The sequence below is a fragment of the Nycticebus coucang genome, chromosome 11 (assembly GCF_027406575.1).
Source record: "Nycticebus coucang isolate mNycCou1 chromosome 11, mNycCou1.pri, whole genome shotgun sequence".
Classification (NCBI taxonomy): domain Eukaryota; kingdom Metazoa; phylum Chordata; class Mammalia; order Primates; family Lorisidae; genus Nycticebus; species Nycticebus coucang.
Genome location: NC_069790.1, coordinates 92906726 through 92920682, shown reverse-complemented (window position 1 = coordinate 92920682; position 13957 = coordinate 92906726). Strand labels below are relative to the sequence as shown.

At 38.9% G+C, this 13957-nt stretch overlaps 1 protein-coding gene across 1 annotated transcript in view; it reads left to right on the top strand.

Annotated features, from left to right (window-relative positions):
* The first annotated feature begins 1077 nt into the window (after positions 1 to 1077).
* Positions 1078 to 13957, top strand: part of FAM3C (FAM3 metabolism regulating signaling molecule C) — a 46999-nt gene continuing 34119 nt past the window's right edge. Inside the window, exon 1 of the mRNA XM_053609347.1 lies at positions 1078 to 1368. The gene's annotated coding sequence lies outside the window, so the exon portion shown is untranslated. The remainder of the gene's footprint in view (positions 1369 to 13957) is intronic.

Sequence of the window (13957 nt, the reverse complement as noted above, 5' to 3'; positions counted from 1 at the left end):
TCTTCCATAAATAGGACCTGACCTTCCTACTCATGAGGCTTCACAAATTCCTTCCGTGGGACAGAGGGGTGCAAGGGAGGAATGTGTACACTTAAGTGTTGTGGGTTTTTTGATCCCATAATAAAGTGAGTTCTTGTTTGTTTGCATCTACATGGAGCTAGGTTTGAATTCCAACTTCACACCTTCCTACTTTGTATTTTTGAAAACGTTATTTAAACTGAGTTTTGGAGTCTTGGTTTTGTGATTGGTTAAAGTAATGCACAAATAATGTCTTCTTTGACTGAGTTGTGAGATTAAATGAGAACACATACACAAAAGTCCAGCTAAGTGTTTGGCACATACAAAAAAAAAAAAATTCTTTTCTGGTTTCCTCCTCCTACAATGGATTACAAACCCCTGAATTCAGTTATTATTTAGTTTATGTGTTTTTTATTTGCGGAGGAAATCTAAGCTTTGGCATAATACCTACTATATAACCAAACCCTGTTATTTCTTTAATGCAATTTAATTTCTGCAACTATGGATTTTTCCAATATTGTATCTAATAATAGTTAATATTTGGCGATATGTATGTGAATTATGAGAGAATCTTGTGTTGTCAAATTTCATATAGTAAAACTGGGATCGATTTCCCAGTTATCAATACAATCGTGGAAAAACATCCTAATAGAAACATTTCTAACTTGTGTTGCTAACTGAAAAAATAAACATGACTTTTACTGTCTATTTTTCTCTTTGGATCCTGCATTTAAGGTTCCTAGAGCTCAAAAGACCCTTGGCCAGTAGGATTTTCATAACCGGTTACTTCGTTTTCTAGCTGGCAAGTATCTAAGTCCTAGGTTGATATAGTCACCACGTACATTCAAGCTGGTGAGCTCCAGGATGGGGCTGGTCAGTTTAAAATTCCTGCCTTTGAGGCTGAGATTTTGTGTGTCTGAATGGGGAAAGGAGGCCGCGACACATTTACCCGCTTCAGTGGCGCGCCCCAGTCGTGTGCCGCCGCCGCCGCCGCGGCAGCTCCCACGTGGCAGCTTCAGATAGCGCAGCGCCCGGCGGGACCGCACACCCCTCCCTCGGCTCTCCGGCCCTTCCCGCCGGCCTGCGGGGCGCCCGCTCGGTCCTCCACCGCCAGGGGGCGGGCGCGGCTTCCCGGCGGCGGGGGCTCATTGGTCGCGGCGGGGCAGCGTGGGAGGCGGCCCCGAGGCGAGCTGGCTTTCTCTTGGCCACTCGCCGGGGTGAGGGGAAGCCGGAGGAGCCCGGGAGGAAGCGGAGGCGCGGGCTGGAGGCGACGGGTCCCGTCGGCCTCCGGCAGGACTGACCGCGGGGAGGCCGGAAGGCGGGCGCGCGGCGGAGGCGGGAGGGAGGCCGGTGAGAGGGTCGGGAGGGACGGCGGGAGGCTGGGGCGCGGGACGCCCACCTTCACGCGCACCCTCGGCGCGCTCCGTGGTCGCCGGCCGGGGGCGGGTCCCAGGGCGCGCGTGCGTCGTCGCGCGCGTCCGGCCCGGGGAGGGCGCGGGCAGGACCCGGGGCTCCGAGCACGGCTGGCGGGGGGCCGGGCCGCCGCCCCGGCGTCTCCTGCCCCGCGCCCCGGGCTTGCGGAGGGCGGGGCGGCGGCTGCACCTGGCGCTGGGTCTGGGCGACCGGCCTGGCTGCCGCCTGGAGCGCGCCTTCCTAGCGGAGTCCCAGCCCGCGCCCTGTGGAGAGCTCCGAGCTGGGCATTGAGTCGGGTGTTGCGTTTGAACTCTCTGGAGCGCAGTCTTGACTCAGTTGTAAAGTTTTAGTGTCTCCTAAACCGGAGGTACTATTTCTTTTTACAACCTCTACAGCCCTTTGATGTTCGGCGGTCATTTCCTTTTCATGTGGTTACTACTATCCTCACAGTTCTGTACCACGTATGACGGTGTGAGATTGAGCTCTCTAGCTGTTTGGGGGCGGAGATGATGTTTACATCACCTTCTGCCTTAAAAAAAAAAAATTGTTTTTTCCTGTAATAGAGATCTGCTTTTCTAATTGATAGAACATTTTTCTTCCTTTTCATTTGGTCAGAAATAAGAGTACAATGACACTAAATCGTATTAGATTGCTTCCCATGTAGCAGGCATCGTGCCACCTGCTTTCATGTGCACATTTAATTCTCACGACAGGTCAGTGAATAGGTCCTTTTTATCTATCTTTGCAATTTTATAAATGGAAGTATAAATTCCCAAAGATGTTCAAGGTTGATGCTGACGGCAGAACCCAGATCCCTTGGACCTGCGACCACCTGGCAGGACTAGTGGTATGCTGTTACATTGTCTAATGTTTTGGAAACATTACCATTACTCATATAGGGTGCCTTATCCAGTATAAAGAGACGTTCATTTAATTTAGAACATACTGAATGCCATTCAATAAGAAATTGGCAGAATCTGCAAACTGTCATTGGGTTTGGGTGCTATCATTGACCTGCAGCTCTTTTTTTAGAGGCTGCCATTCTCTTGAATTCTTTGGCCATTTACTGATTTAGTCACAGTATTTTCAATTTTATACACGTGGTAGAAGCTTTGTTTCACCAAGTCTCATATTGTTCTTACAGCTCATTAAATAGCATTTCTTAATAGGAACAAATAAAGAGTTCAGTCTAGTGATTGTCAACCTGGGTATTTCTCTGAATCACCACTAGGACTTTTTAAAAAGGACACGGGCCACAGTTCCCAAAGTCCCCATTGTAGGGGGCTTCTCTTTCAAAAAGGAGTCAAAATAATACTGAACACTAGGTTAAAGTGACTTTCAAAATAAACTTAATGGATGTTTCATTACAATTACAGAGTTTTAATATGGATTGGTACTTAAGTATTGTTAATCTTTCATAATTTATGAAGACATATTAAAAAGGAAAGTAATTGGGGAAAGGGCTGAAGGACTTCGAGATTGTTGAATGGTGAAAAAGTGATGTTTCATGTGGGGTATCAGAAGACTTAACATTTTTCACCATATGTTTTAGGTTTTCAATGATTAGTCTCATTCTTCAGACATTTTTATTATCTTTTAATATGAGTGCCTACCAAGTACCAGTATCATGGATATTATAAATAAAACAGCCTAGACCCTCACAAATCTACTTTTGTTTTTTTTCTTAGGCAGCGAGTGTTCATTTATTTTTTTGTCATTTTTATACCTATTTCTTAAAGCTGAAGGATAAAAGAGCCATGAAGCAAAAGACTTTGGTCTTATGGCTCACAAAAATCTATCTAGTTCAGAGCTTAGTAAATAGCAGAAAATTATTTTGAGTTTTGTCCAGAAGGGTCCTTCTTGGGATCACATAATCTGGATTCTGAACAATAGTTCTGCTTTTAGTTACTTCAAGTATAGCACTGACCAAACTCCTGTCATGCCATATGTATTTTCTTACTCTGATTGGGGATACTAACAAGGTGATTTCCCAAGATCTTTAAACTTTAGAAAGGTTTTGTGATTTTTTTTTTTTTAATGGAACTCCTAAAATACAATCAGCTGACTTTCTTGCAGAGGAGGAAATTAAAGTATTCAACTACCTCTAAGTCTCCACAGGGTGCCTCATTAATATTCTGTCATTATCTTTCTCATTGACCTGTTCCATTTGGGTGACGCTATTATATTACATTTCGCTGATTTCCAATCTTACTTTTTAATCTTGTCAAGATTTTTCTGGCTTCACTTTGTTGAGTTTTTTTCTTTTCAATGTTCTTGAAAGTGTACAGTTTAGTGGCATTTAGTACATCCACAGTGCTATGCAACTGTCACCTCTGTCTAGTTCTAAAACATTTTATTACCCCAAAGGGGGACTTGCATTATCCACTGAGCAGTTATTTCACATTCCTTCCTCCTCCCTGCTCCTGGCAACCACTGATCTCTTTTCTGTCCCTGTGGATTTATTTATTCTGGATGGTTAATAAAAGTGGAAACATGGTTTCTTTTATGTCAGACTTCTTCCACCTAGCACAGTGTTTTAGAGGTTTATACTTGGTGTAGCGCTTACCAGCACTCCATTACTTCTTATAGATGTGTAATACTCAATCTTACATTTAATTGATGCATATCATCCCATATATATCATTCCATTGATACAGGCCACATTTTGTTTATTCATGCATGTGTTGATGGACCCTGGTGAGTTTTGTGTGCTAGTGAGAAAGTCCCGACCTTGATTTTCATCATGAACTCTGAAAGGCTTGTTAAGGTCGTATCATGGGTTCAGGTGTGCCTCCTAACCATGTCCTTCATTACCTCCAGTTGAGTGATCATTAAGTGAGTTTTAAAGGACGTATAAGCAACAAAAATGAAATTTTAAGTTGGTCCAATTAATACAGTTTTGGAAAATTTTACACTAGAATCTTCTTACTGTCTTTTGCAAATGGCTGCTGTTGAAAAACGTAAACTGAGGCACAGTAAAATTTTAGTGTTATTTGAGCAAACAATGTTCCATAAATTGGGCACTTTCAGACCAGAAATGGTCTGGGGACTTCACAAAGAAAATTCAAGAAGAGACATTTTACCTAACAAATGCAATCAGTGTAACCTAATTCTTTGTACCCTCAATGAATCCCAAACAGTAAAACAAAACAAACAAACAAACAAAAGACCTTTGTAGGAGAGGCAGAGAAGTAAAGCAAAGGAAACATTGGATTGGTTACAGTTACATAGTTGCATTATTCTATCCTGTTGGAAAGTTCCTAGTTGGGCGGCGCCTGTGGCTCAGTGAGTAGGGCGCTGGCCCCATATGCTGAGGGTGGCGGGTTCAAACCCAGCCCCGGCCAAACTGCAACAAAAAAATAGCTGGGCGTTGTGGCGGGCGCCTGTAGTCCTAGCTGCTTGGGAGGCTGAGGCAAGAGAATCGCTTAAGCCCAGGAGTTAGAGGTTGCTGTGAGCCGTGTGACGCCACGGCACTCTACCCGAGGGCGGTACAGGGAGACTCTGTCTCTACAAAAAAAAAAAAAAAAAAAAAGGAAAGTTCCTAGTTATACCCCTGTAATTTTGAATTTGTTGTCTGTTTCTAATTGGTTGAGTTAGACCAATTCTCATGGGTTCTGCTTTTATATAATATAGGCATTTACAAGAATTAGTTCGAGTTAAGTTTTGCATGTTTGGAAATCAAACAAGCTTGAAGTCACTTGTAAGGCCTAACTAGTTTTCATCTGCTCAGGCATTCTTTTTACTTGAGTTTTTTTTTTTGCCGGGGCTAGGTTTGAACCCGCCACCTCCAGCCTATGGGACCGGCGCCCTACTCCTTGAGCCACAGGCGCTTGCTCAGGCATTCTTCAGGACTAGTTTCTAGCTGTCTTTAAAGCTGCTAACTTACATTCAGTTTTTGTGGTAGATGGGTCCTTTAGGCAGATGGAACTACTCTGTTCTTCCGTTTCTTCACATAGAAGCTTTGACTGACAGAATTTTGTCTATCCTGCAGACTACTTAAAGACTGTGAGTGGAGTGGATATTTAGGGAATTTTTTTTTTTTATTTAGAGACAGAGTCTCACTTTGTTGCCCTCGGTAGAGTGCTGTGGGTTCACAGCTCACAGCAACCTCCAGCTCTTGGGCTCAGGCAATCCTCCTGCCTCAGCCTCCCGAGTCACTGGGACCATAGGCACCTGTCACAACGCCCAGCTATTTTTTTTGTTGGTGGTGGTGCAGTTTGGCCAGGGCCGGGTTGGAACCTGCCATCCTCCGTATATGGGGCTGGTGCCCTACTCATTGAACCACAGGCGCCACCCCGAAATTCTTAAACATTTATTTAGAACAGGAACCTATAACTTCTCATCAGTATATTATAAAATAGTTACATGAGATGCAGGTATATTTTATATCAATTTGTGCTTTAATCTTTCTCATTGTCTTTTTTTTAAGGCAGTTTATGAACTGGATACTTCAGCCTTCATTTATCCTATTTTCAGATTCTTATAGTTAAAATGTATTTGATTTTATCTTTGTCATTATTTCCAATAATAACTATTTCTTTCTGTTCATCCATTCATTCATCCATCCATCCCCTCCTGGATGATGTAGTGTAAGATTAAGGGAGTTTAGTTTACAACTTTTTAAACAATTGTGGAACTCTGAAGGACCGGGTAAAACTTAATGTTGTTTTGTAGGGATCTGTCTTGTTTTCTGTTTTTGGTATGTTTGTGCTCTGGGTTACAGAAATCTAATCACGATTTCATTTCTTCAATGTAATTGTACATTTTTAAGCAAAATTCTGCATTGGTTAATTAAAAACGGCCAAGAAAACATTTGTGTAATTTTAAGTTTAATACTCTATTTTAACCATTGTAAATAGGAGTTATTTTTCCCCCTATTTCTTTCCGTATTTTCTCTAGATTTATTCCTTGCCCACCTCTCCCTCTTCACTCCCACAAGAAGACCTGTTCTGAGATCAGGCTGATTTACACCTTGAGGCCCCTCTTATTATCTTACAGGGTTATTAGGAGACCTATATGAGACAAAAGAATTTTAACTCATCATTTCTTTAGATCTTTTACTATGTAAAATGTTTGTAATGAAAAATTTATGTAAGGTGTCCTTACCTGACATCTATTTGTAATGAAGATTCTATTATACTGATGACTTTGATTTGAAGTGCAACTTAGCTGTCTCTTGGGGAGTAATGCAGTCTAGTTTGGCCTCATATTTTTGTCTTAGTCATTTCCAGTCATTTATGTGTTGGTGGCTCAGTTCAGAAATATTTCTAGCTTCCTTGTGATTTAGTGATTTCTGTTTTGTAATCACAGTCCATTGAACTATTTACTTAATGTTGTATTCATACCAGATGTGACGTGATCATGTGATCGTTTCTTTAACCATCCTTTTCTGATGAAAATAGCCCTTATGAATGCCAAGTAGCTGATTACACATGTATACGGCCAGCCATGTACCATCCTGTGTTGGGAAGTTTTAGGATGTTGTGGTAATATTTGGGTGAACACCAAGTCTGTGTTGGAGTAAACCTGAACTCTGGCTGCCAACTCAAAAATAAACACTGGGTACTGAACGAGAGAATATTTGTGGTTAGAGCACACCTTTGGGAATTCAGTGGAGAGCAGCTCCACCTGCTTATGGCGTGCTTCCTTAAGGGGTATTGTCTGGGACAGTGAAGTATCTTTGTTAGGAAGTCGCTAAGCTCTGTTAGATTTGGGGATGTGGGAGCAGAAAACAAGTCTATTTAGTTTTTAATCCCTTAAAGTGTTTCTGGAAAACAGGGTTAAATGCTTGTTGATCCCCTGAAATATTGCAGAAATCTGGTATCTGTAGTTTCTAAAGAGAAAAAAATAGCTCTGGGTCCCTTTTGCTAATTCACACTGATGGAAGGAATTGCACTATGAAATTCTTAACGTTGAAATGGATCATCTTGAAATACTTAATGCTCTTAGAATGTCGTATGCGTGGTCTGTCAGGCTTGGCTGCTTCTCCCTGCAGTAAGGTGGAGCACTTTCCTGATTTAGCCAAGCACTTTTGCTAACTTGTTTTTAACTAGAGGGAAGTGGGTATTATAGTTGTATCTTGCCAATTTTCATTCTTAGAATAGTTTTATCTAAGTTGCTGTAAGTCAAAAGTTTTCTGAAGTATTATTGTTTCCATCAGTTGTCAGGAGAATAAGTGAAAAGCAGAGTGTAGCAATTTATAGTGCATTGTTGAAGAAAGATAAAATCTACCCAGTACATGTGTAATCCTGATTTGCTTTGTATCTAGCATTGATTAACATTCTAGGGGGAAATTAAAAATACCTTCTGGCTCATTTGTACTTTTCCATGGTGTACCTCTGTTTCTTAGCCACATTTAGATAGTAGTCCTCTTTTAAATGTAATTTCGATATAATGCTACTTAAGAAAATACAAAAAGCCGTATGATGCTGGTTCAGAAAGTTGTTTGAAAATGCAGGCGTAGATCATCTGTACTCTTCTTTTCCCAATATGTTCAGTAGATCATTAGAAAATGTATTCTACAAGACTGGTTCCACTGATCTGTTTGTCAGTTTTCCGTCTATTGCTCTGCATTCTCAGCTTTTTGTGGGCCACTCTACAGAAGGAGTGGATACATGTATGTTATTTTCCTCAGTGATCTTTTGAAAAATGTGTCCTTCTAAGTATTGTAGAATTGGTATGGATCACCCCACCCACCTCCCCAATTTTTTCCTTTTTTGTTTCTGCTCCTTTTTTTTCTCCCTAGTCAAATGTAAGTTTAGTTAGGTCCTTTAAAAATATGGAATCCCCAACAATAAAAAAAAAAAAAATAGTTTTTGTATCTAAAACTATATATAAAAGTTTTAATTAAAAAAAAAAAATGGAATGCTTTTCTAGTTGTTAGGTAATCATTTAAAAATTTTCCCTTTAATCATTACTAGGTCATACTCATTTCTAAAAGCTGTATGAGAGAAGGAGAGAGTGTAAGTGTGTGTGTTTTAAATTGGTGGATTTTTTTTTTTTTTTAAGCAAGGCCTTGGTGTCTTCAGAATGGTGGATTCTTTTCAAAGGAGGCATCTTCTAGGATTCAGTATCAGTATCCTGCTGTCCAATACTTTCTCAAGTTAGTAATCGGATTTTTCGTTTTAATCGATTAGTGTGAAAACCACCAAATTCTATTTGGAATGTTTATAACCCAGGGATAGTGGCAAAGATACCATACTGAGTTTTGAAATGTTATTATTTTTTTTAAATGAATGTGATCTTCTCACCCCTCTCTATTTTTTTATGTACTTGGCATTTTATAAGTTGAATAAACATCAGAGGTAGTTACCCTATACTTTTTTAAACCCATCACAAAAATAATTCCATATAAACACTCACATAAAGGAAATACGATGTCAGTCTTTCCACAGTATAATTTTATAGCTAATGAAGTAGAATGTGGTAAGAGCCTTAATTTTTATTCATTTCTTTGTAACTTCTGGTATTGATTTGGAAACATTACAGAGTCTGTTCCCACCTTTGTCGTAGATAGATAGCTTCATTTATAGAAGGGAAAGGTTTTTTTCCTTCCTTTAGAAGAGAATCCATTCTGTTGTTTCTCATGGAGTACATGTTTCTTTCCGTGGAGAGCAGTTGATTATGGAAATGTGTGATGAACTCACATAGAGCACAGAAATTAGGGTTTGCTCTACATCTGCAGTGGTACCTCTATGAGGACCAATACAAGTTATGTGGAAGTTGATACCCTGCACAAAATCTAGCAAAAACTGTTAGATTGTTGGGGCATCGTCAGGAAAGTCTATATTCATTCATTGTTCATTTAGAGATAGGGCATCTTGTTGTGTTGCCCAGGCCAGTTTTGAACTCCTGGGCTCAAGTGATCCTCCCACCTCAGCCTTAGAGTAGTTGGAACTGCAGTTGTGGGTGATTATGCTCAAGTTTATTTCTTTATTTTTATATTTTAAATTTTTTTTACTTTTTTTTTTTTTATTCCTTTATCTTAAGGATTTGCAAATTATGACATAGGCATAAATGGACCTTGGACCAAGATTGGTTTTCACATATTTAAGTGGGTTTAAAAACAATTTTTTTTGACACATGAAAATTCTATGAAATTCAAATTTCAGTGTCTGTAAATAAAACTTTATTAGAACACAGTTGGACTCATTCAGTTACATATTGTGTGTGGTTGCTTTCTAACAATTAAATTCAACTGCAGAGAGAGACTATATGGTTCACAGAGCCTAAAAATATTTACCATTTGGCCTTTTTATAGAAAAAGTTTGTTGACACTTGCTGTATTTTATTTATATAAATGCAGCAGTTATTTATTGCAAATTGCTTTTAAAATATCATACTTTTGTTTGTAAATATAACATCAGAGTAACTTACCCTAAGTTCTTCTATTAGTAGCATTCTTTTGATATCAGTATTATCTCATTTTCCTCTTTTAAGTGCTCTGGGGATAAAAATTTAATTTCCTATGTTCTGATTTTGGGGGTTTATTAGTCTGGGTTCTCTAAAGAAACAGAACCAATGGGATAGATAGATATAGCTCTAGATATATAGACATATATTTCTTATAGTAAGTTATATATGGTTAAATCTAACTCTTTATAGACATTTAATTTGTCATATGTTAATGTATATAATGTGATATGTAATTATGTATAGTATGATACATAATTATATATAAAAATTATATATAATCATGTATTATATATAATTATATGTATTATTCCCAACAGAGGTTGGCAAGTCCAAGATTTGTAGTTGACAGATTGGCAGCCGAGAAGTGTAGATGGTGTAGTTCTAGTCCAACGTTGAAGGCATCGTCCCAGCTTAAAGACAGGTGAAGGGAGCAAATTCTCCCTTACTCGGCCTTCCTTGTTCTATTCAGGTCTTGGATAGATTGGATAAAGTCCACCCACATCGGACAGGGCAATCTGCTTTACATAGTCTGTGGATTCAAATTTTTATCTTATCCAGAAGCACCGTTATGACAAACCCAGTATAATGTTTAACCTAAAGTATAGACATCCTGTGACCCAGTCAAGTTGACTCATAAAATTAGCCATCACTGGGCCTAAGCGTGCTTTACACCTACCTGTACTTTGACCCTTTTTCATAGTCCTCTTGAAAAGCCCCAGTTCCCAAGGATATTAGAATCATCTGAACATATTCAGTTGGTTCAGTTAAAATTGTCAGTAGGCCACCACTAGACTGAAGTTGGATTGAATTGAGTGATAATTTCTTTATATTTGTGGAGTATGTATGTAACTTAAAGATTTTTTTCTGGTTTACTTGTTAATACTAAATACATATATCAATGGGTGTATTTGTATGTTTCATTTTCTTGTATCATTTCTGTTGGGGAAGGATTCTAAAACAAAATCTTAGTCATTTTGTCAAACTTTGAAATCTCCAGAGTAGCTAGTTTGAAGCAGAGATTATCAGTTCATAGGGCAATTTGCAAAAGCCAAATTGATTGGCCTAGCATTGTGTCAGCCAACCTCTTATATTAGAGTATGTCTGTAAGCAGCTAAGGTGAAAAGAAGTGGATTTGTTCATGGTTTGTGCTTCTTACCCTTCATATGACCTTAGACAAATCCCCTGACCTCATCTGTAATTCTGTTATAATACCCACTCTAGCTTGAGGCTGGCGAAACGATTACATGAAATAAGAATGTGCGTGAATTGCTCTGCTGTGTGTATGCATTATTGCTTAGTTTTTGTTAACTGGCAAGACATCCCCCTCCTAGTAAGCAGTTGTTTTTTATGACTTACTTTATGATATAGAGCAATGTTCTTGCAATTCACCTGATCTGGTCTACTTCTCAATGAAAGTGTAGAATCTCATTTGACCTATGCTCTCTTGTTCTTGAAGTTAATTGATTCTAGAAGAATGCCTCCTTATTCACACATTAGCCTAATTTCTACTTGACTAACAAAATTTCATGAAATCAGACCAAAGTAGATAGTGGGGCCAAAGGAAAGGTTTAAATTGTAAAACCTTTAATGAAATTTGGTATGTCCATCTGAGGTTTTAGTTTAGGCTCCCTCCTCGAGACTAGATCACTTACATTTACCCAGTTCATTGTTTGGTTACCCAGGGCATCATGGTGGCTGTCCTTGCTTTCAACTCTTCACTGATTATGCACCTTATCTATTAAAAGTCTGATTTGGTTCAGTCATTTATAATACAGTAGAACTTCTGTAAGTTGACCACGCAAGGGACTGGACTGTAAAATGGTCAACATATGGAGGTGATCAACGTAAGGAATTAGGCCTACTGTACTGACAGGTACATGTGCATGTCTGGTCTATGAATATTAGGTCAGTTTAAGGAGGTGGTCAACTATGGAGGTTCTACTGTATATATTTATATCATATAACACTGAAACTTGTTTTTACCTATATGACATTTTTTGAAGCAAATGTATTTCACAAAGGTAGTGTCTGAATTTTTTTTTTTAATCTGTCCAAAAAATATTCTTCAGTAATATTCTGGTTTTGGTAAATGGCTCTGTATGTCTACCTTTTATTTTTTATTTATTTATTTATTTATTTTTTGTGATTTTTTTTTTGGCCAGGGCTGGGTTTGAACCCGCCACCTCCGGCATATGGGACCGGCGCCCTACTCCTCGAGCCACGGGCGCTGCCCCTGTCTACCTTTTAATAAAGAAAGTTTGTGTGCAATTTATAATAGTGTGCAATTTAAAATTGCACATGAGCTTTATTTCCCCCCTATATAGAGGGTGTTATATAAACCCTTTCACCTGTTGCTTTTGGATGCAGAGTTCTCGACTAATCACGAAGGTCTTTTTTTCCTTTTACTGTTGACTTCCTCTTCTCTGGACTTGTTCTATCCCATTTGATTATTGGTGGATCAGTCTGAGGTTTCCCTTAAGTTTTTGATTATCCTCGCAGCAAGATAATACATATAACGATTTTTTTGTTTGTTTTTAAATATCCTCTTAAGAAGACAGGTTGGGAATGATTTAGAATTAGCACATCATCCTCATAAATAGATGTTCCTTGATCTGCTCTCAGGTATATTCAGTACACTTTCTTTATGCTGATTTATACTTTTGCATCATTAATTTTCTTCTTAAACAAATTAATTAGAGGTATGTTACGGCCGAGATGTAATTTCATAAGATTTTTATTTAGAGATTTTACTAAGGTTAATTCTCTGAGAAGTTTTAATAGGAAACAATTGTATTCGGCTAGACAAGTGTAGTTGCTTACGGTGTGGGCTTAATAGTGATGACTTCAGAAAGGGAGAAGTCAACTAGTTGCAGGTGTATGAGGCAGTGACTATAATTATACAGGTGCCACCTCAACAGGGAAGGGGAACTGAAATAGAACAAGTATCTGGGGCCCAACTGCTTATCACAATTTCAAGGAAGTTTTCGTAGGCCACTCTCAGATAAGAGTAAGGTCATTTGGAATATTAGCTGGGAGGAAACGTGTGTTTGTTGGGAAAGCAGAGTTCAATTTTGTTGGAAGCCAAAGAGGATTTATAACCTTTTGGGGTTTTCATTTGAAAAGCTGTGAACTTTTTTCTTTGCTTTTTGTTTATGTGACGGTTTATAGATACTTGAGTATCTCTTGTTTCCTTTTAGTATTTTTCTAGCCTGAGGCTAAGTAGTTATTTTAAATGGATCCACTTTCCTATTATGTGGACCGTGTTCAGATAATTAACAAAGGGAAAGAAATCAATAACACACAACTCAGTTAAAGTGTTCTTATGTTCTTCAGGTAGAATGCGCAGAGGAAAGTGAGCTAGCACATGAGCATTGAGTGCTGTCCAGGACCACCCCCAAGCCCCCTGCCTATTCCGTTGGATAAGAAAACTAGTGTCTCGCAAAACTGTGTATCTTACTTTTCAGTGTCCTTCAGGGGTGTCTCATTATTTTTATTGGAAGCATTCTATGAATTACTATACAGTGTCACACAATGACATTGAAACATAAGTATCAAAATAGAGTCTAAAATAGAGAAATAAATGTATTGCTGGCTAATGTGAGTCACTAATTAAAATTTTCTTTTGAATTCCATTCCTTTACAATAAGTTGAGTTGACTGTGGGTACTGCCCTGCTAAACTTGGGTATGGTTTTTCTATCAACTCTTTTGTTTTTTCATTTTCTTTTTAAAATTTTGCCTACTTTAATGAAGCTACTACACTTGAGCCCAGGCAACAGAGATCTTGTCCCAAATTAAAAAAACTAAAATAATTTACCTATCTTGAATTATTTCAGAGGAAGAAGACATACACATACAGACATTTTTTCCAGCATCTGTTTCTTATTGATATTAAAATAATATCCAAGAGCAGTGCCTTTATTCTGTGCACTAGCATTGCACTGTCAGTTGTGTGAGGTGGCTCAGACCTATTAATTACAGCACCTTGGGAGGCTGAGGTGATGTGACTGCTTGAGGTCAGGGGCTTGAAACCAGCCTGAGTAACATATCGAGACCCTGTCTCTACAAAAAATAGGAAAATTGGCCGGGCATGTTGGTGCTTGTGTATCTATG